At 41.2% G+C, this 23871-nt stretch overlaps 1 pseudogene; it reads left to right on the top strand.

Annotated features, from left to right (window-relative positions):
* The first annotated feature begins 48 nt into the window (after window positions 1–48).
* Window positions 49–23871, top strand: LOC133260982 (olfactory receptor 51B4-like; annotated as a pseudogene).

The raw sequence follows: 23871 nt of genomic DNA on the forward strand, positions 1-23871 counted from the left end.
TATTATCTTCAATATTTCAGATACTTGGTACTGAATCTATAACACAGCATGTCTCTTGAACAAGTAATCTACACATATGTGAAACAGGATAGATTTGAGGTTTTGAAACAGCAGGGCTTAAATGGGAGCAGTGATGATTATGGTTATATCCCACCCATTAACAAGATCATCTACTATGAGGAATTGTGAGAAACTAGGATCCTTTGTATTATATGGTCTAGTGAGGGCCATTAGTGATTGCTCCTCTCTCAAGTCACTTTCCATACTGTGCTGTGCCTTGCTAAGTCACTTTAGTCCTGTCTGAGTCTATGAGATTCTATGGACTGTAGCCTGCCAGGCTCCTCTGTCCATGGGATTCTCCAGGCAAGAATACTTGAGAGTTGCCATGTCCTCCTCTGGGGGAATCTTCCCAACCCAGGGACAGAATGCGTATCTCTTAAGTCTCCTGCATTGAAGGTGGGTTCTTTTACCTCTAGTGCCACATGGGAAGCCCCAAGCCCCTTTCAACCTTTGCTAATTCTAGCCCCAGAAGGGCTCTTTCTGAAACCAAATTATCACAACCCCTGTCTTACTGAGTCTGAGGTTTTTGTGAGGGAAAGGAAAACTTGTAGGGCCCTAGACCAACAAGCTGCTGTAGCCCCTCACTCTACTCTAGCCCCATTCATGCATTAATGTCACCAATTATTTCCTGCACCTGTTTTGTTTTTCTTTCCCTTCCCTTTCTTCTCCTGCTTCTTTTTCTTCTTCTACCCCTCTCCTTCTCCTCCTTCTTCTCCTTCTCTTCTATCTCATTCTCCTCCTCTTCTATCTCATTCTCCTTCTCCATCTCCTTCTCCTTCTATGTGTTCACAAGTTTTCTGGGACTTGTGGTGGGTGGCATTTATTTTATTTTGTTTTGTTTTCAATTAACAGAGGTAGGGAGATCCAGTGTTTTTCTCTTTCTTGGGTCTTGGGCTGGTGATAGCTGGGTGGGTCAGAAACTGTGAACATAGATAAGGGCTCAGGAGTACACAAAGAGGGGAGTGGCAAAGAGAGGACCAGCTAAAGACAACGAAAGCCAGGGTGCTTCTCTTACTGCTTTCAAAGACTCTGCCTTTCGTTTCCATACAAGTAGATAAGTGGAAGAGATTATGGGTTTGTGCTTGGGGTCTTGCATGGTTAACTGTTCAGAAATGCCTGGTAAGTATGCCCTGTGTAAAATATATGTGTGTGTGCATGATTATAAATATGTGAGTACTTCAAAATACCAAGGCTACAGTGACTAGATAGCATGAAAGACCTTGAAAGCCAGGGGGAAAATTCACTCTAATTTTAATTGCAATTAAAAATATATTTAATTTAAAAAGTTATGAAAACTAATTTGAATACCAAAGACAAATGCAAAATCACCTGAAAGAAAAAGAATGCTTCCCAGGCCAGAAACTCTTAACTATAATCTATGGGATGTTCTGATGTGTAAAAGTGTGTTAATCATTAGAGAACTGACCAAAAAGGGAAGTATAGGAAAAAAAAGATTGCTCTGTCGGCTTAGAATCTAGAAATGTTGAACCTCACCTAATATTTATGTTTAGTCCATATCTATCTTTCCCATGAAATGGATGAATAAGTCTGAACTTCCTGTCAAGATGCTTTTCCTTGGCATGACTGAATCCAGCTACTTGCCTTGTAACAGTTTGCTTCCTCTACTTTTACTTGATTGGTATAAGGAAAGCATGTATTACTCACAAAGACGTGAAAATTCAAGTTATAAATCCCAATGTAAATTAATACATAAGTACATTGATTTTTATTTTTAGGTTTGTGTGCCTTTTATTCTGACCAGAATAAGTGTTCAAGAGTCAACCTCAACCTACAAACAAATGGGCCACATTCTGAAACTAATTCGATCAAAGGTCCTGTTTGCTGAGGTCTAAATAATGCTGGTTGGCATTAACTATTTTGGCATTACTCCACTGACGTCTTGGTATGCATGTAGTGGTGGTTGCATATGTATGCATTCATGCATGCTAAGTTGCTTCAATTGTGTCTGACTCTTTGCAACCTGGACTGTAGCTTGCCGAGCTCCTCTGCCCATGAGATTCTCCAGACAAGAATACTGGAGTGGGTGGTCATGCCCTCCTCCAGGGGATCTTCCCAAGCCAGAGACCAAACATGTGTCTCCTGCATTGGCAGGTGTGTTCTTTGCCACTAAAGCCATCAGGGAAGCCCATTTATATGTATGCTGCTGCTGCTGCTGCTAAGTCGCTTCAGTCGTGTCTGACTCTGTGCGAAGACGGCAGCCCACCAGGCTCCCCCGTCCCTGGTATTCTCCAGGCAAGAACATTGGAGTGGGTTGCCATTTCCTTTTCCAATGCATGAAAGTAAAAAGTGAAAGTGAAGTCGCTCAGTCGTATCCGACTCTTAGCGACCCCATGGACTGCAGCCTACCAGGCTCCTCTGTCCATGGATTTTCCAGGCAAGAGTACTGGAGTGGGGTGCCATTGCCTTCTCTGATTTATATGTATTGGTGCCAACATGCATGCATGTGTGCTAAGTCACTTCAGTCTCATCCTACTCTGCGACCCTATGGACCGTAGCTCGGCAGGCTCCTCTGTCCACGGGATTCTCCAGGCAAGAATACTGGAGTGGGTTGCCATGCCCTCCTCCAGGGATCTTCCCGACCCAGGGATCGTACCTGAGTCTCCTGTGACTCAGGCACTGAAGGTAGATTCTTTACCACTGAGCCACCAAGGATGTCTGTAGGTGACAATATAAATATTAGCAATTGTTACTTTAGGAAATTAGGCTTTATTATGAATGATGCAGGAAACTATCAGGGAACTTTAGACAAAGAGATTACCATACACGATTTGCATTTTTACCATTGTGCTTTGGCTGCCATATTGGGAAGCCACTGTCCGGAACAATGGTAGAAGAAAGATCAGTTAGGAGTGTGCAGTAAGCATCTAGGTGGAGATTATATTGCCTTACACCAGGGAGGTGGTAGCAAGGGGCCAACCTGTGAATAAATATTTAAAGTGACACCAAGTGGATTTTCAAACAAGATGTGGAATTTGTGAGTGTTTGTATGTGTATGCACGTGCATGCCTGCACATGCTCTTGTACTTGCTAATTTCTGAATGTGAGTATCTGTGTGGGAGCATGTGAAAGCTGGACGAGAAGAGTCTTTACATTGAGTTTTGTCAATTCCTTTGTTCATCACACTAACTGCCTCAGAATTCTTGCTTTAAAATGAGGATAGTGATGCTTCCCTGGTGGTCCTGTGGTTAAGAAAGCACCTGCCATTGTAAGGGATACAGGTTCAATTCCTGATAAATTCAGGAAGATTCCATGCCACTGAGCAATTAAGCCCGTGGGCCACAACTGCTGAGCCTAAGCACTGCAGCTGCTGAAGTCTATGTACCCTAGAGTCTGTGCTCCACAGCAAGAGAAATCACAGTGAGAAGCCTAGGCACCACGACTGGAAAGTAGCCCTCGCTTGCCACTACTAGAGAAAGCCTATATGCATCAGTGAAGGACTAGGGCAGCCAAAATTAAATAAATAAAATAAAATGAAGATGGTGGATGGGTAGGTAGGAAACTCAGAAAGTATCTCTGGAGCATGTTCACACATTCAACTTTTAGCCAAAGTGACATGGAGAGTACAGCACTTCTTGAGTACTGATCAGGGGCCTAGAAGGTAAGACATTTTCCTGTGAGGCAGTAGCGCCAAGATGGGCCTGAGATGGTTCCTTAAGTCGAGCGTTGCCTGGTGTCATCCCCAGTCAGATCTGCCCAGCATGTCATGTTAGCAGATTAGGGGGTGCCCTAAAATAGTGAACAATGTTTTCCTGTTCCTGTTTCATGCCCCCTTCTTTCATCCTCATATCTCAGTCCATAACCACAGAACCCAGCAAAGTGGATGTGCAGTATGTGGAATCTTAAAAACGTGAGACCTAGGACTCCCCTGGTGATACAGTGGATAAGAATTCATCTTCCAATACAGAGGACATGGGTTTGATCCCTGGTCTGGGAAGATTCCACATTCTACAAAGTAACTAAGCCTGTGCTCCGCAGCTACTGAGCCTGCACCACAACTAACGAAGCCCACACACTGCTACTACTGAGCCTCCACGCTGCTGCTACTGAAACCCATGTACCTAGAGTATGCGCTCCACCAAGAGAGGACACTGCAGTGAGAAGCCCGCACACTGCAGTGAAGAGTAGCCCCACTCACTGCAACAGAGAAAACCCCCAGGCAGCAAGAAGATCCTAGTGCAACCATAAGAAAAATTTATGAAAATTTAAAAAAGTGAGATCTGGAAAAATTATTTAGTCATCCAGCCCTGACACATCTTTATATACTGGAGGCAATGGTTTATAAGGGCTCTGTCCTGGGTTATACAGGACATGAGAAAGAATCAGGACTTCTCTAGCAAAGGTTTCATGCTTTAAATTCCTCTGATCACATTTGATTTATTTTGTAAATGAAAAATTCATATGCATGTACTTCTAAGGTTTTCTTTCTTTCTTTTTTTTTTTTTCTCTTTTTCTGCTTCTGGCTGTGGGAGACTACCTGCAAGACGAATATGTGATGAACAATGACTGATCATTCAATGGCATCTATGGGACAACCAGAAATGCACTTTAAATCCAAAGGGAACATATTCCAGGATATGTCACATTCTGCCTCAGTATTCCTCTTTCCTCCTGATGCTGTCTCGAGTGGAGTTACAGTCAGGCAGTGTACTTCTCCTTTTTTGTCATCTGTCCTGTAAGCCTCTTGCTGGGAACACAGATAGCAGTCAACATGTGGGGCTGAGAACATCTGGCCACACACCCTAAGCCTCAGCATGACTCAGCATGACTCAGATGGCTGTTTTGGAGGCGGGAGCAGACTCTTGCCCTTAAGGCTAAGCAGACTGAGAAGATAGGGAGCAGGGCATTGACTCAGATCTAGGGGTGGCCCCGAGCATGAATGCCTATGGGAAGACAGCAGTGGAGGTTTAGACAAAAATGAATTATGAATTAAAGGGAAATTGGAGCTTATTTATTTGGAGATGATATGGTTGTAGGGGATAGAGGGGCCTGGGCTTGTAGGCAGGAGAGTCATTTAGTAAATGTTTTCAGCGAAGCTGTTATGTGGTAGAAACTAATGTCAGTGCTTGAATCATAAATAAGACATGTGTCTTGCTGTCCAGGAGTCCTAGTCAGAAATACTAGTTAATTACAATGTATATAATATTACAATATTTTACATACTTAATAGAGATAGATGTGGGAGATGAAAATTATGACTCTCTAATTTTCTTCTCTGCAAGCAGAATAATAGTTAATTAACTCGGCTGTTGTAATCATTTTGCAATGCATATGTATGGGCTTCCCTGGTGGCTTAGTGGTAATGCCTGCCAATGCAAGAAATGTGAGTTTGATCCCTGGGTGGGGAAGATCCCCTGAAGAAGGAAATGGCAACCCATTCCAGTATTCTTATTTGGAAAATTCCATGGACAGAGGAGCCTGGCAGGCTATAGTCCATGGGGTTGCAAGGAGTGGGACATGACTTAGTGATTAAACAACAACACCGCATGGTAGCTAGTTCTTGCATGAAACATGATGGAGAATGGGTATTCTTCATTACGAGAAACCCATTCATCTCTCAAGTCTAATCTTACATTTCTTTAATCCTATAAAATCTTTTGGTACATTATTTATTCCCCCAAAATAAAGACAGCATGAGGCCCAAACTGACCTTGGAGAAGTTACATATAAAACAGGGTCTTGCCCTGGTAACATTTGTGAGGACTCATTGTCAAAGCTCTGCAAAGGGAGTTTCAGGGAACTTGCAGACCTTCACATTTTTTGTACTCTTAACTCATCATCACAGCACTGCCCCTGGTGTGGTTTAGTGTCCTGAGTGCTTGGCACAAATTAAGATGTCACAAAGACCTAAATAAATAGATACGCCTATCTTTTAGGTTCATTGACTTTAATATACTCTCATCCTTAACCAAACTTGCTGCTTGGCCAAGGGGTCAAGAGGTCATTTGGGCCAGTATGGACTTAACCTACAATCCAACAATCTCTGTAGTCCAAGCTAGAGCCTCTTTTTAACCTGAACTTGTTTCCAATTCTTTTTCTTCTTTCTCTTACAAACTTTCCTACAGAGAGATACACCCATGTAGAGAAGGTATGGTCTGCAACCATGGCTTGAACCCTAATCTTCAATCTCCATGGTAAAAAAGGTAAGGAATAGGGGCAGCTTAACCTGCTTCTATTTCTTGGGTGCACAGTGGATGTCTGTGTTGATGTTTTGTTGTAGAAAGAGCAGAGTCTTTAGCAGCAAGAGAACTGGGCCTGCATCTTAACCTCAGTACTTACCAGCTCTGTGAACTTGGACAGTTTATGTCATCTCTTTGATCTTCAAGTCACCCACACTTTAAAAAAGACACTGTCATATAGACAATAGATGAGCTCAGAACACCTGGGTTCAGAAACTGGAGCCTATTATACAGAGTGAAGTAAGCCAGAAAGAAAAACACCAATACAGTATGCTAACGCATATATATGCAATTTAGAAAGATGGTAACAATAACCCTGTGTATGAGACAGCAAAAGAGACACTAATGTATAGATCAGTCTTATGGACTCTGTGGGAGACGGAGAGGGTGGGGAGATTTGGGAGAATGGCATTGAAATATGTATAATATCATGTATGAAACGAGTCGCCAGTCCAGGTTCGATGCACGATACTGGATGCTTGGGGCTGGTGCACTGGGACGACCCAGAGGAAGGGTATGGGGAGGGAGGAGGGAGGAGGGTTCAGGATGGGGAACACAGGTATACCTGTGGTGGATTCATTTTGATATTTGGCAAAACTAATACAATATTGTAAAGTTTAAAAATAAAATAAAATTTAATAAAATAAAATAAATTAAAAAAAAACAAACAAACAAAAAAATAAAAATTGACTACTTATTCAAGACATTTTCTTACATTTTCTGTGCCTTGGTTTCCTCATCACCTGAGAAACATTAATGGACTTCTGAATATTGGTAGAGGATAAACTAAGTTAATTCACATAATGAACTTAAATTATATCTTAGCATATATGAAAAACTCAAGAAATATCACTTATCATTAGCATGAATTATGGGGTCGTGAAGAGTCAGACACAACTTAGCAACTGAACAACGACAACATATTTCAGGATATATACTTCACAAAACTACCATATTAAAGGAGACTATTTAAATACCTAGAATGGTACCTGACATGTAGAAAGATTTCAGTAAGTGTTAACTCCCACCCTCTTTTAATTTTCCCCTAGTCTAAATCTCTTCTGTTTCTTCAAGTGTCTTTCCTGTGGTCTCTAGTTCCTTAATCATCCTGTTTCCTGTTCAACTTCTGGTCAGATTCTTAGTGGACCTCTTATGCTTCAGGATCTAGGGTTGTACATGATCCATGTGAAGTGAGATTTTCTTAAAGAGCAAAGTTGCTGTCAGCTGCCTTCATCTGCACCTATGCCTTTAGGAGTTTCAGCCTGAAAGCTAAGCTCTGGACTTTGACCACAGTACCTGGGAAGATGGCCCAACTTGGGGAGGGGAAGGCTCTGCTTATATAGCATCTCAGGCCATTGTTCAATGATGTACTGGGCTTTGAGACAGTCTGCACATCTTTAAGTGTGGTTGGTGTTATTTTCAAGAACTTACCTGTTGTTTTGAGATGTGTGGTCCCTAGTGAGCCCATAGCTCTAGCCTGAACTGCTGTTATTGGTCCTGACAGTGTGTCTTCAATAACCCCATAAAATAGTTACAGTTGTTATCCTTATTTTACAGATGTCAAGACTGTGTTCAGAGGAGCCAAGGCCCCCTTGTTTGGCTGGAGTGTCTCACGTGGTGGTAAAAAGTAAAATGGTGCTGTGCTGGGCCTCTCTCCCCTTTCCCCTGCTCACTTCTGTTCTCACAGTCTATCTGCCCTGAGACTCGAGACTCCACCCGAAGCCACCAACCTGACCTGACCACCTATCTGACTCAACAGACCTGTAGCCCTTCTGGGCCCTGATAGCCAGCAAGTAGTCTTGGCCCCGCCCTCTCTGTGACCTCTCTGTGACCTCTGATAGACACGTCTTGCACCCGAGCTCCCAGAGTCCCTGTGGAGACCTCGAGTTTGCTGAGTAAAGTTTGCTGAAGTTCAAACCCAAAGAAACTCCTGCTCCCAGAGTTATAGTCCCAGACTTCTCCAGGCCTGCCTCCTGCATCCAGAGCCCCATTGCTCTGCACTCCTAGACCTATCCATCTCATGCTCCTCAGCAGTGCAGCAAAGGGCTTGTGAGCTGTGGATTCAAAGTCTGATTAGGGTCCTAGAACTAGTGATATATCTTATATGTCTGACTTAGGTAACATTCCTTGACTCCTCTCAGGTTAGTCTTAGTCTTCTCATCTCAAAATAGAGATGATGATCTTATCCATTTTATAGTTTATGTGGGATTAGAAGAAAATATGACACACTGAAGCAGCAGCTTATTTAATTAGACTTTAGAATATAGAAGTTCTCAAGAAATAATAGACTTATCATCTATTAATCCTGTCCACCTTCTCACACAACTCTCCTACTCACTCCCCATCTCCTTAGTTCTCCATATTCCTCTTCATTCTCTCTTACTTATAGTGATTTCAGATGTTTAAAATGGGATTTGGGGGATAAGCCATTAACAAGTGAAGTGTTTCTTGAAGGAGCCATATTCATCAAATGGATCTTCTCAGCAGCATTCAAGGGGAGGAAAGGGGATGAAAGTCAACAGTGGGAGCCCAGGAGGGAACCCCAGGCAGCTGTACTCAAGGAACTGAGAGTAGGAAGCTGAGGACCAGTCTCTGGATGCTGGGCTCATAGGGAACTGCTTCAACGAAATGGGACACAGACTGGGAAAAGTAGTTTCAGACTGGAGGTAAGGACATTTTGATAGGACCAACTGAAGAGAGGATCTCTGGAGGTTTGGAGCAAAGGGATCCCTGTCACACTAAGAAAACCTGCTCCTTGTGGGCACTGGTCTCTTTTCTGTGCATATCCTATGGACTCCTGATTTTAGGACAGGCTTCACAAAGCCCTGACTTCCCACCAGCTGGACCCCTGAATGGGAAGAAAATATTGTGGTTTTCACTTGGAACTCTCTTTTCACTCTGGTTCCCTCTTTTCCTCAGCTCAGCATATCTACTTGATAATTTGATTCATCCAATGAAGAAGTGAGGGGGAGAGCCTTTTCTCGTGTGTGTCCATCACTGTGTGTATGATAGGGAAGAAGAGACTGAAATGTAACAGCACAGACCTTCATAGAGCTATGTGACTCTAAGAATTCATCAAGGACAATCTTCAGCTTACCCTGTTTCATACAGTCACGGAGAAGCACTTCCTCTTACAGGGAGGTACTCGTGGCTTTTCCACTGAGCCTGTACTTTTGTTAAACAGCATAATATTTACAAAGTTCTTATGCAAATGAAAATTCTTTAGTCCTGTGTCGCATAATAATACTCAAATCCCTGTTTCAGAAGATAACCTTCCCATATTGGCATAGTCATTTTTTACTATTGTCAAAAATATTGACTATAGTTAATATTTTTAAACCAAAATTGCATGCATTGCAATATGGTGACATACCAGTGACCCAGAGAGTCACAGTCCTTGACTTTACAAAGCCAACTACTTAAATGAAGACAATAATCATAACCACCACCCTTTTTCTACTTAGTATACTCTTCTTTCTAGTATACTCTTAGTATACTCTTCCTTCTCTCCTAGTATACTCAGAGAAATAAGTTAAATGATGTAAGTTACACAAAATCCTTGCTGAAATGTCTGGCACATTAGTAAGCTTTCAATAAATGCCAGTTGTCTTATTATCACTTTTACAAATACACTGGTGTAAAGTGCAGAATAAAATAGTGGTTGGCTCAATAAAAATGGCGGAAGACTCTAGAGCACTTAGCATATATAAGCCACAATCCTTGCGCATATTTACTCTTTCAATGTCACAACAATCTTCTGAGGATGTTAAAACCCCATTTTACAGGTGAGAGAATTGGGTCATACAGCTAGTAACTGGTCCTGAGTTCAGCTACTCAGACCATCTGACTTGATAATCGGTGCTCTTAACCACAGCTCTCTACCCCTAAGACTTCCTTGAAGGAAATGGTTCAATCTCTGAAGTGAGTTAGTGGAGGCAGCTAAGTGGGGAGGGTGTCAAGTTCTTTCCTAGATGTGTGAACAGAGAAGGGAAGAAGAGCGTGCTCTCTTCTCCACTCAGCAACCAGCACACACACACTAGTACCAGTGGGTTTGCTTAGGAGAATTTCCTAGCTGAATGAGAGACCTCGGGAAGTCTTGCTAGCTGAGTAGTATAGGGTTCAATAACACTTCTGGTTATTGAGGGAATTTACACATTTAACCAGCAGAAATTTTCTGTTGGTAGAATGACAATTTTATCTGCACAGTGCGCTAAGTCACTTTGTCCATGTCCAAAAGAGAAATCTGAAGCTCAGGGAAAGATGAGGACTTTATCAGTGTGATGTAATTTGTCATGGAAATGCCCAGGCTAGGACTCAAAGCTCCTGACTTGCTCCCCAGGGCACTTTCCCTAAGGCCCTTGGCCTTGAACTGTGCTCTTTCTGAGAGAAGGAATAGATGGAACCTAAAATATCTTAGGGTACTTTCCATGCTATAGCCAGGCTGGGATCAGTGATTCAGTTCAGTTCAGTTGCCCATTTGTGTCCAACTCTTTGAGACCCCATGGACTGCAGCACGCCAGACTTCCCTGTCCATCACCAACTCCCGGAGCCTACACAAACTCATGTCTGTTGTGTTGGTGATACCCTCCAACCATCTCATCCTCCATTGTCCTCTTTTTCTCCTGCTTTCAATCTTTTCCAGCATCAGAGTCTTTTCCAATGAGTTGACTCTGCATCAGGTGGCCAAAGTATTGAAGTTTCAGCTTCAGCATTAGTCCTTCCAATGAATATTCAGGACTGGTTTCCTTCAGGATTGACTAGTTGGATCTCCTTGCAGGCCAAGGGACTCTCAAGTGTCTTCTCAAACAGCACAGTTCAAAAGGATCAGTTCTTCGATGCTCAGATTTCTTTATAGTCCAACTCTCACATCCATACATGACTACAGGACGAGCCATAGCTTTGACTAGATGGACCATTGTTGGTAAAGTAATGTCTCTGCTTTTTAATATGCTGTGTAGGTTGGTCATAGCTTTTCTTCCAAGGAGAAAGTGTCTTTTAATTTCATCGCTGCAGCCACCATCTGCAGTAATTTTGGAGCCCCAAAAAATAAAGTCTCTCACTGTTTCCATTGTCTCCCCATCTATTGCCCATGAAGTGATGGGACCTGATGCCATGATCTTACTTTTCTGAATGTTGAGTTTTAAGCAAACCTTCTCACTCTCCTCTTTCACTTTCATCAAGAGGCTCTTTAGTTCCTCTTTGCTTTCTGCCATAAGGGTGGTATCATCTATGTATCTGAGGTTATTGTTATTTCCCCCAGCAATCTTGATTCCAGCCTGTGCTTCATCTAGCCCAGCATTTCTCATGATGTACTCTGCATATAAGTTAAATAAGCAGGGTGACAATATACAGCCTTGACATACTTCTTTCCTGATCTGGAACCACTCTTGTTCCATGTCCAGTTCTAACTGTTGCTTCTTGACCTGCATACAGATTTCTCAAGAGGCAGGTCAGGTGGTCTGGCATTTCCATGTCCTTCAGAATTTTCCACAGTTTATTGTGATCCACACAGTCAAAGGCTTTGGCATAAAAATAAAACAAAAGTAGATGTTTTTCTGGAACTCTTGCTTTTTCGATGATCCAGCGGATGTTGGCAATTTGATCTCTGGTTCCTCTGCCTTTTGTAAACCCGGTTGAACATCTGGAAGTTCACGGTTCACGTACTGTTTAAGCCTAGCTTGGAGGATTTCGAGCATTACTTTTTTAGCACGTGAGATGAGTACAATTGCGTGGTAGTTTATAGGCTATTTCAATGAAAACATGCTGACCCTGACTGTAGGAAAGTAAATATAGACAATACGTAGTTAATTTTCCCTGGTGACTCAGATGGTAAAGAATCTGCCTTCAGTGCAGGAGACCCAGCTTTGACCCCTGAGTGGAGAAGATCCCCTGGAGAAGGGAATGGCTACCACTCCAGTGTTCTTGCCTGGGACAGTCCATGGACAGAGGAGCCTGGCAGGCTACAGACCATGAAGTCCCAAAGAGTCAGATACCACTAACACTTTCCAATCCAACAAAAGTGATGGATACAGCATTAGGATGAAGGTCAGAATTTAATTTTCAATAATAAAAAAAGATAGGTTTTTTTTTCTTGGGCTCCAAAATCACTGCCGGTGATGACTGCAGCCATGACATCTGATGATGCTTGCTTCTTGGAGAAAAGCTATGACAAACCTAGACAGCATATTAAAAAGCAGAGACACTACTTTGCCGACAAAGGTCCATATAATCAAAGTTATGATTTTTCCAGTAGTCACGTATGGATGTGAGATTGGAGGCTGAGAGTTGGAGCCATAAAGAAGGCTGAGCACCAAAGAATTGATCCTTTTGAATTGTGGTTTTGGAGCAGACTCCTGAGAGTCCCTGGATAGCAAGGGGATCAAACCAGTCAATCCTAAAGGAAACCAACCCTGAATATTCATTGGAAGGACTGATGCTGGAACTGAAGCTCCAGCAGTTTGGACAACTGATGCAAAGAGCAGACCCATTGGAAAAGACCTTGATACTAGGAAAGATTGAAGGAAGGAGGAGAAGGGGATGACAGAGGATTGGATGGTTGGATGGCATCACCAATTCATTGAGTTTGAGCAAGCTCTAGGAGATTATGAGGGAGAGGGAAGGCTGCTGTGCTTCAGTCTATGGGGTCACAAAGAGTCAAACATGGCTGAGTGGCTGAATAATAACAACAAATCAGAAGGAACTTAAAGAATAAGACTTTGAGTTTTCTGACAGTTGGCACTGGACTAGAATGCGTGATCTGAGGCCTTGTAGTTCCTGTTTAGCTACCCTCAGGTAGAAATCTCTGCAAAGAACTAGTGGTCCTCCAAACTAGTGCCCTGAGATAATATTTTTTCTCATGAAAAAAGTCCAAGCAAGTCCTTTTCCTATTCCCTGAAATCAGCAGAGAATGACTCTGGCCCACCTTCAGGGAGAGGGAAGATTTGAGGAGTTTGAGACAGTGACTTTAGGTGTTCACAATCTTCTTTGTCCACCAAGTTTAACACTCCTGTCTACTTCCACAGCTAACACAGTAGGTGAGAGACTGGAAATGCTGAGAACCTGGGATCTCAGATGCAGGGAAAGAGGAGATATTAGTGTTAATTCCCTATTTCTTCTTCTTTTTTTAATTGAACTCTAATTTATTTACAGTATTAGATTACTTTCAGGTGTACAGCATTGTGATTCAGTATTGTTACAGGTTATATTCTATTCAAAATTATTGCAAGAGAATGGCTATATGTCCCTGTGCTATACTATATGTCCTTGTTGCTTGTCTATTTTATACACAATAGTTTGTATTGGGTTGACTAAAAGTTTGTTCAGGTTTTTCTATAACAGCTAATGGAAAAACCCAAAGGAAGTTTTTGCTAACATGGTTCTCTCATAATCCTACTTCCTTAATTGGTCCCTCCCTTCCCTCTTCCCTTTGGTAACCATGGGTTTTCTTTCTGTATCTGTGAGTCTGTTTCTTTCTTCCATATTTTTGTATTTGTATTACTCATTTGTATTACTTTTTATATTTCACATATAAGTGATCTCATACCAGTCATTCATTCCTTATTAACATTATTAACATGCTCCTGAAACTTTTTAGTCCAATCATTTTGGAAGTATGAGTTGTAGGTCAGAAATTGTTTTTAATTTTTTAATTGAAGGCTAATTGCTTTACAGAATTTTGTGTTTTTTCTGTCATGCATCAACAAGAATCAGCCATAGGTACATCCATGTCCCTCCCTCCCAAACCTTCCTCCCATCTCCCTCCCCATCCCACCCTTCAGTCTGTCACAGAGCCCCTGTTTGAGTTCCCTGAGTAATCTAGCAAATCAAAATTTTTAAAAAAATATTTTGGCTTCCTTTGACATCAGAATTTAACCTAGGCACTAATGAATTAAACAAGGCCCGATATCTCAGATCTGAGACTTAGTCTTTAAGTCCCCTCCCTTCATCCCTGTCCCCATTACCACAAACTATGCAGTCTAGTTTCCCACGCTGAATCCAGAGTGCAATGGATAAGCCTTGCCCTTGGAAAGCCACCCTAGTGATCAAGGTATGTCTCCTGCCAGGTAAACATAAGACTGGGACTTTTCAAACAGGGTAAGGAGACAATCATGAAGGGAAGATTTAATTCATCTATCTGTTCATCTATTCACCACCTATCTATAATATTCATTCATTCATAAATGTAAGCAAAAAGCTTGAAAGTGCTCAGGTCCTTGTGTGTGTGTGTGTGTGTGTGTGTGTGTGTGTGTGTGTGTGTGTGTTTGTGTGTGTCTGGGTTGAACTTAAGTGGAAGTACAACTCTGCTGCCCCTCCGTGGTCTTCAGACTACCCTGCAAGTCTCTGTCAACTCCTTAGCTTGATTTTGAGATGCTATGTAAACCCTGCCCTCTCTATGTTTTAATTTCCTCAGGATAATAATTTTCAAAATAGAATAATCGTGTCATATGTAGGAGGGCATTTTCAAAAATTAGACAAACTTAGATTTGAGTTCAGTCTTTGAAACATATTTATGGCACAGAGAAATTTAATTAACTTGTATGAATCCAGAAGTCTTCAGGATGAAATTTGTATAATAGGGTTATACTATTTGTATATATAGTATATATTTCTGATGCTCTACATACTTCCTATAGTTCCTAGCATAAAGTAAGACCCTTATAAATATTATCTTTTAATATATGTATTATAAGCACCTTCAGCATATTATTCCCTGGTGGCTCAAATGTTACAGAATCTGCCTGCAATGTGGAAGATCCGGGTTTGTTCCCTGGGTCAAGAGGATCCCCTTGAGAAGGGCATGGCTACACACTCTAGTATTCTTGCCTGGAGAATTCCATGGACAGAGGTGCCTGGAGGGCTACAGTCCATGGGAATGCAAACAGTCAGACACAACTGCCTATGTTCTTTGAATGATTTGAGCTTTACGTGCAATATCTCACTTAGTCATTAATACACTATGCATAAATCACTTATTCCCCTTTTCCAAGTGAGTAACGTATAAATTAGAATATGTAAGAAAATATTTAAGCATTATATAGCTAGAAAATAATTTTATTTATAGAATACTCCAACAATACAAACACTCATAAACTGAAAATTGATAGTTCTTATCCTACAGTCCTACTCTCATTCCTCTTCCTACAGGAAACCAGCCTTAGCAGTCTGGTGTGAATCCTTCCAGAATGTATTTCTGATTCATGGGGATGGGTGTGGCAGAGAGGAAGAGAGAGAGAGAAAGAGGAACAGAGGGGTGAGGAAAGAGATTCAATATTTGTTTATCTCTTGAAAAAGCTTTTCCTATTATGTTAAATTGAAGGTAATATTTCCTTTTTGAAATCTGGGATAAATAAAGACAGATTAATATTTAAAATCATTTGAAGGTCTGTGACATTTTGAAAATGTAACTTTATGTTTTACTATTAGAAATGAGAAAGAGAGTGTAGCCATTTCCTCAGGGGACATTACTGGGGAGAGGCACTCAAATACCTTGTCTCTGCAAGGTGGGAGCACCTACCTTCAGTCAAGAGACCTCTTCAGCACTCCCTTCATAGGAGGCTCCACCCATCTTAACCTGGTAACTACATGAGTATGTCCACCCCTCTGAAGGCCATAGCAACAGCAGCAGCCTACTTTTCTAAACAAATCTTCCAGATATATATTAGAGAGTGTTAACACCCTGATAAGATAAAAAATATATAGTTTGTCCTTTTTTATCATTATGATTACCACTGACATTCTCAGTCTTTCATGTGGTCACTCTGGTTACACTGAAGGTCAGTTGGCTATGAAACATTAAATCAGAGAAAAGGTAACCTTATCCTTACAGGTTTAAGCTGAAACAGTTAAGCAGAGTGAATTAGAAAGCTTACAAATATTTTCCAGAAAGTGTGAAATGAGTCTTCTCCAAATTAGTGCATAGAGAAGAATAGTGGACAATGGACCCTGTATTAGGATGAGCAACTCTAGCATAAATCTTCACCAATTTTTAGTCCAGACACAAAGACAGGCTATGTGGATCATGCCACGGAGGCAAGAGGTGAGAACTGATGGGAGCAAGAAACAAAAAGCCGTTTGATCTGGGAGAGTAGAAAAGAACATAACAACAGTCGATTGTGATGCTAACAGTGCAAAAGAGATCCTGGTAAAGAGATGGAGGCATAAGGCAGGGAGTAGCAGACAACCACGTGGTAGTCAAAGGATTTGGCCATCAGGAAAAGAATACCATAAAGAGTAATCTAAGGATGGAGCAATATTAGGCTTAAAAGATAAGCTCTGAGGCATTAAAGCACAGGATTCCATGACTGTGAGGAGGATGGTGAAGGTTAAGTTGTTTTTCAGTCGCTAAGGCATGCCCTACTCTTTGCAACCCCATGGACTAAAGCACACCAGGGTTACCTGTCCTTTACTATCTCCCAGAGTTTGCTCAAATTCATGTCCATTGAGTTGGTGATACTATCCAACCATCTCATCTTTTGCAACCCTCTTCTCCTTTGCCTTCAATTTTTACCAGAACCAGGGTCTTCTCCAATGAGTTGACTCTTCGCATCAAGTGGCCAAAGTATTGCAGCTTCAGCTTCAGCATCAGTCCTTCCAAGGAATATCCAGGGCTGATTTCCTTTAGGACTGACTAGTTTGATCTCCTTGCAGTCCCAGGGACTCTCAAGAGCCTTCTCCAGCATCACAATTCAAAAGCATCAATTCTTCAACGCTCAGCTTTCTTTAGGATCCAACTCTCACATCCCTAAATGACTACTGGAAAAACCATAGCTTTGACTATATGGACCTTTGTTGGCAGTGATGTCTCGGCTTTTTAATACACTGTCTAGATGTGTCATAGCTTTCCTTCCAAGGGGATAGCACCTGTTAATTTCATGGCTGCAGTCAGCATCGGCAATGATTTTGGAGAAAATAAAATTTCTCACTGCTTCTACTTCCCCCCCGCCCCCTTCTATTTGCCATGAAGTGATGGGACTGGATGCCATGATTTTAGTTTTTTGAATGTTGAGTTTTAAGCTAGATTTTTCACTCTCCTCTTTCACCCTCATCAAGAGCTTAAGTTCCTCATCATTTTCTCCCATTAGAGTGGTATCATCTGCATATCTGAAGTTGCTGATATTTCTCCTGGCAATCTCAATTCCAGCTTGTGATTCATCCAGCCTGGCATTTCACATGATGTACTCTGCATATATGTTAAATAGGCAGGGTGCCAATATACAGCCTTGTCATACTCCTTTCCCAATCGTGAATCATTAAGTTGTTCCACGTAAGGTTCTAACTGTTACTTCTTGACTCTCATACAATTTTCTCAGGTGAAGATAATGACCAGATGCATCTATCTCACATGGAGAGGAACATAGGCTCACTAAAAAAGGGTTCTTTCCTGATGTTGGCCAGAACCACAGCACTGCCCACTGGGTCATGTAGAGCTAACAGAATGAGATAGAGATTCTGGAAGAGAGGGCTAGGTATGCCTGTGAGACTGAAGCAGGAGCTTCTTGGTGTTAGTCACTGTGGGTGTGACTGGTAAAGGAACCACAGAGGCCTTTGTCTTAAAGTCACTCAGAAATCTGGGCCACAGTTCAAATCTCAGATGCATAAGAATGCAACAATGGATTTAGATAAAGCTCAGTGGTTCCTTACATTCCATGAATGTTGATCAATTTAGGTGAACTTGGGAAAATGGGCAAATGTGGGGAAAACTAAGAAACTAAGAGAATCTTTTTCATTTTTGGAGGTCTGGAAGTGATGGTCACTTTATCCTAAGTGCGAACTTTAAATGACACTGTAATAAAAAGCAGGATTGGAGTAAAAGCAAACAAAAAGGCAGAAACAAATACAAATGTACAGTATCTTACACATGATCTGCCTCAATAGTTTTGGGAACTTTCTCATAAATTAGTGTTTATTTATTGCTTATGTCATGCACAGATACTGATTATTAGGTAGTTCTCCTGGGTGCTCACCTTCAAGCAGAGGCACAGCATTTGAATTCTCTACCTCAGAATTCTTTTATTCCTCTCAATGGGAGGAGAGAGGTATGGGGACAAATGATGTGATGACACCCCTGATTTTTCCAGGAACACACTATTACCTTCATATTCCTTTATCCAAACCAGTCACATGGCCAGCTTAATCACAAGGGCTGATGGATCTGATAGAAAGAATATAGATTTCAGGACCCTGCACTGTCTCTGCCATACTGGTCACTAGCATTTAGCATTATCTCAAAATCTTCTTGGTTCCAGAAAGAACAAAGTCACTAAAGGGAAGTTCCTAGTAATGTACAGAGATTTTTGACTGGAGTACAACATATGCTAATATATAAAAATTTTGCAAGTTAAGTAATGAATGATTTGAGAATTTCAAAGTTCATAGAACATTTAGAGGCTTTGTACAGTCATCTACATTTTACTTGGATATTTAAAATGCTAGTAAATAAGTGTGTTTCTTTTTTTCAGATATTTATAGCACTGGGCAAACTTTGAGATAGTCTGTTCCATTTGTGTACAGCTCTGATTGTTGAAAAGTCTTTCCTATATTGATCTAAAAATGTGCCTCCTTGTAACTTCCCACAATAGATTTTAGTTATTTTATATAAAGAAACTCATATTAGTTTTGCTTAAAATGCCACTCTATGTTACTACCTATCTTATTTTCTTTACATAAAGTTCAGTTCTAATCTCTTCTCAGTTTCTATCTATGATCAGAAGATCTTTGCCACTCTTATTTTGTTTTCCCTTCCAATTCTTTCGTATGTATAAAATGCTAACCTCAATTCATATTTAATAACAGGTTAATGGGTGCATTTTCAGCACTCAAAGACAGATTTAGGCTTAAATGTCTAGCCAGTATAAATATTACCTTTTAAAATGTATTTGTTGTATTCATCTGTTCCATCATGACAACATAATGAGGACAGCCACTATGGAGAACAGTGTGGAGATTCCTTAAAAAACTGGAAATAGAACTGCCTTATGATCCAGCAATCCCACTGCTGGGCATACACACTGAGGAAACCAGAAGGGAAAGAGACACGTGTACCCCAATGTTCATCGCAGCACTGTTTATAATAGCCAGGACATGGAAGCAACCTAGATGTCCATCAGCATATGAATGGATAAGAAAGCAGTGGTACATATACACAATGGAGTATTACTCAGCCATTAAAAATAATACATTTGAATCAGTTCTAATGAGGTGGATGAAACCGGAGCCTATTATATAGAGTGAAGTAAGCCAGAAAGAAAAACACCAATACAGTATACTAACACATATATATGGAATTTAGAAAGATGGTAACAATAACCCTGTGTACAAGACAGCAAAAGAGACACTGATGTATAGAACAGTCTTATGGACTCTGTGGGAGAGGGAGAGGGTGGGATGATTTGGGAGAATGGCATTGAAACATGTATAATATCATGTATGAAACGAGTCGCCAGTTTAGGTTCAATGCACGATACTGGATGCTTGGGGCTGGTGCACTGGGATGACCCAGAGGAATGGTATGGGGAGGGAGGAGGAAGGAGGGTTCAGGATGGGGAACACATGTATACCTGTGGCAGATTCATTTCGATATTTGGCAAAACTAACACAATATTTTAAAGTTTAAAAATAAAATAAAATTAAAAAAAAAAAGACTGCAGGTAACGAATAGAGTACAATTCTAATTTAGTCTATCAAAAATAATACATTTTAATGTCTATTCCCAAAGCAATCTCCATACAATTTGTGTACCTGAATCACTTCAAATTCCAAAATCCAAAATCTTCAGTTCAGATTTTACAAGTCCATGTCATTTAAGCAAGTTTGGATTTTTCTCCTGCTTCCTTCCTCTTGTCCACTTACTGGGTGACAGTTGGTCCTAATAGGTCATCTGTACATATCCCAAACAGCAAACTTTTGCATTTATCCATTCTCTTTCTTTTCATTTCACGAGTTTTATTATTTTAGAAATACAATTTTGAAAGGTTAAGGGGTTGGTTAGGTAGGAATGGTGATTTATGATGATTTATACATCAGGTAAATAGGCATTGACAAGGGAGCCCCACAGGGGTCATAGTTCAGTGGATCAACTTAGTGGCAATCTCATCAGTACCCACATCAACAAAGTACCTGCCACTTCAATGTCCAGACTGATCTTTTTGTCATTGACAGTATTCCCTGAAGTGGTGGTCATTTCCACAGAACATTCATATTTCCTTTGTCCATCTCCACTCACCACCCACTGCTCTTTATTAGATACGTTACTATATGCAAAATCCTCAAAAATCTATTCTTATTTTTATATTTTTATGAAATGGAAGTGGTACAAAGATTGTTGTCATTTCATTCTTTCTAAATTCCTCTTCAGAGATATCAGTAATGATGATAAGAGAAAACAAATAATTAACAAGACTCTGGGTAGGTTACTAGGAGGAAGTGATACTTAGGGACTTCGGGAAAGTCATGTACACACTGAGATATTTAAAATGGATAACCAAAAAAGACCTATTGTACAGTACATGGAACTCTGCTCAATGTTATGTGCCAGCCTGGATTGGAGGAGGACTTGGGGGAGAATGAATACATGTATATTTACGGCTGAGTCCCTTCTCTGTTCACCTGAAACGGCCACAACATTGTGCTAATCAGCTAGACTCCAATATAAAGTGCTTTTGGTGTTAAATAAAAATTAAAAAAACAAAAGACCCTGGGTACATATAGGTTTAGTTGAATTTGGAAGAAACTAATGTTTCTCTTCAGAGAGGGCAATGGCATCCCACCCCAGTACTCTTGCCTGGAAAATCCCATGGACAGAGGAGCCTGGTAGGCTGCAGTCCATGGGGTCGCTGAGAGTCAGACATGACTGAGCGACTTCACTTTCACTTTTCACTTTCATGCATTGGAGAAGGAAATGGCAACCCACTCCAGTGTTCATGCCTGGAGAATCCCAGGGACGGGGGAGCCTGGTGGGCTGCCGTCCATGGGGTCACACAGAGTCGGATATGACTGAAATGACTTAGCAGCAGTAGCAGCAATGTTTCTCTTATGTTAAATGTTACTTGCTCAGTCATATCTGACTCTTTGCAACCCCATGGACTATAGCCCGCCAGGCTCCTTTGTCCATTGAGCTTTCCAGGCAAGAATACTGGAGTGGGTTTCCATTCCATTTGCTAGGCTATCTTCCCAACTCAGGGATCAACAGGGGTCTTCCCAACCCAGGTCTCCTGCATTGCAGACAGATTCTTTACCCATTTGAGTCACTAAGTTACTGCGATCAGCTTGCTGTGAAATTTCTTGGTTATAGGCAATCAAAGCTAACTTGATTTGATAAGAGTATACTTAATAAATATTTCATATTTCAAAATTTTCTATAGAAGCCTATTCTTAATTTTTTCTGGTTATAAGCTTTCTAAATTCATAAATACAAGAAGTTTTATATGATGCCTCCATTAGCAATATAGCAGCCATCTTTTTCACTCTGGGAGCCTCATCTTTTCCATAGAGATGGCTGTGTAAAATTTATGCATTCAGTTATGAATTTTTGATATTGCTTTTGTCATTCAGATACTCACGATTTTTTAAAATCTATGACTCAAGGCTTCTGAGACATTTGTTCCAGGAGTTGTCTTCCTCAAAATGTTTCTTGTGAGAGCTCTCAACTGCCATCTCTTTTCCTGTTTTACAGTTTGTGTCCTGGTGTTTCAGGCCTCAGGTCTTCTGCAGTACAGAAAATGTCCTCAGCCCCCGTGTCTACGGAGTGGGGCTCCATATACCTTGCCAAAACGAGTTTACCAACTCTTCCCACTGGGGGGCGCTAGTGGTAAAGAACCCACCTGCCAATGCAGGAGAGGAGATGTGGGTTCAGTTCTCAGCTGGGGAAGATCCCCTGGAGAAGGGAATGGCAACCGGCTCCAGTATTCTTGCCTGGAGAGTCCCATGGACAGAGGAGTCTGGGAGGCTACAGTCCATAGGGTTCCAAACAGCTGGACATGACTGAAGTGACTTAACATGCATGCATGCATGCCCACTTATTCTGATTTCTCTAGACTTTCACAAGTCATCTCCTTATTCAAATTCCTCTTTAGATATCACTATTGATATTTCTCAAATATTTCTTGGTGATGGACTCAATTCTATGGATTAATCATTTTCTTCAGTGATTAACCATTGACACAAATATCTGATTGATTTCAAGAGAGAAAATGTTAATTGGTTCATATTGGAAAAATGACTAAATGTGAAAGATTATATGAAGAGGAATAAAGGAGTGAAGAGTATGAAATAGAGCCACAGAATCATTTGGGTAACTAACCATAAAGGCTAGAAACATAGATGTGTGATTGATAGAATAAAAGTTGGATGCTGAAGAGTAAATTGTTGAGATTGGTTAGTATTATGTTTATTATTCCAGGAAAAGGCTTTGCAGATAGAGATTTATAATTAATTAAGACTGAGACAATACATACATTCTTGTACATTTAAGGAAAAAAATGGCTTGATAATATGCTGTAAGAGGATGGAGAGAAAGAACAAATACCATATAATAAGAGTGCCTTGAACAAGGCACTTCACCTGCAAAACCTACCCTGTGGTCCAGCAACAGAGCAGCTCCCTTCTTGCTGACTGGTTTCCTGGGCTTAAAAGCAGTTCACCGCTGGATCCCTCTTCCTTTCTTTATCATATACCCCTCCATCCTTTCTGGCAATGGCACGCTGCTCGTCCTTATTTGGATGAACACAGTCTTCATGAGCCCATGTACTACTTCCAGGCTATGCTGGTAGGTACAGATCTTGGGATGATGCTAACTACAATGCCCATAGTCCTGGGTGTCCTATTGCTGGATCGGAGGGAAATTGCCCAGAGTGCTTGTTTCACTCAATCCTACTTCATTCACACACTGGCTATCGTAGAATCAGGTATCTTGCCTGCCAGGGCCTATGACCGTTTCATTGACATCCGTAGCCCTCTGAGGTACAGCTCCATTATCACCATTTCCTGGGTGATGAAAATAGGACTGTGGGCATTAGTGAGTGACTTTGTGTTCATTGTACCCCCAATTCTGCCACTCTATTTGTTCCCATACCGCCATCCCCATGTTCCTTCTCATGCCTTTTGCCTCCACCAGGATGGCATGAAACTCACCTGTGCTGATATTACATTTAATCATGTGTACCCAGTTATTCTGGTTGCTTCAACTTTCTTCCTAGATGCTCTGATGATGCACTGATGATTCTCGTCTCTTCTCGTCTCATCTAATCTTTAAGACAGTGATGAGCATTGCCTCTGGAGAGGAGCGAGCTAAGGCTCTCAACACATGTGTCTCCCATATCAGCTGTGTCCTGGTCTCTTACATCACTGTGATTGGCCTGACTTTTCATCCACAGGTTTGGGACGCATGTGCCACATTACCATGAGCTATGTCTAATTTCTCTTTCCTCCATTCATGAATCCCCTTATATACAGCATCAAGACCAAGCAGATTCAGAGAAGCATTGTTTGTCTATTTTCTGTGAGCAATAGGCTTGCTTTAGCCTTGTTTCAGGACCTTGAGATCTCTAGGATACTTTGGCCTTTCTCATTATCGGAAGAGAAACTTGGTTTTATGCTCACTCGTTCTTTTCCAAGATAG

The sequence above is a fragment of the Bos javanicus genome, chromosome 15, assembly GCF_032452875.1.
Source record: "Bos javanicus breed banteng chromosome 15, ARS-OSU_banteng_1.0, whole genome shotgun sequence".
Classification (NCBI taxonomy): domain Eukaryota; kingdom Metazoa; phylum Chordata; class Mammalia; order Artiodactyla; family Bovidae; genus Bos; species Bos javanicus.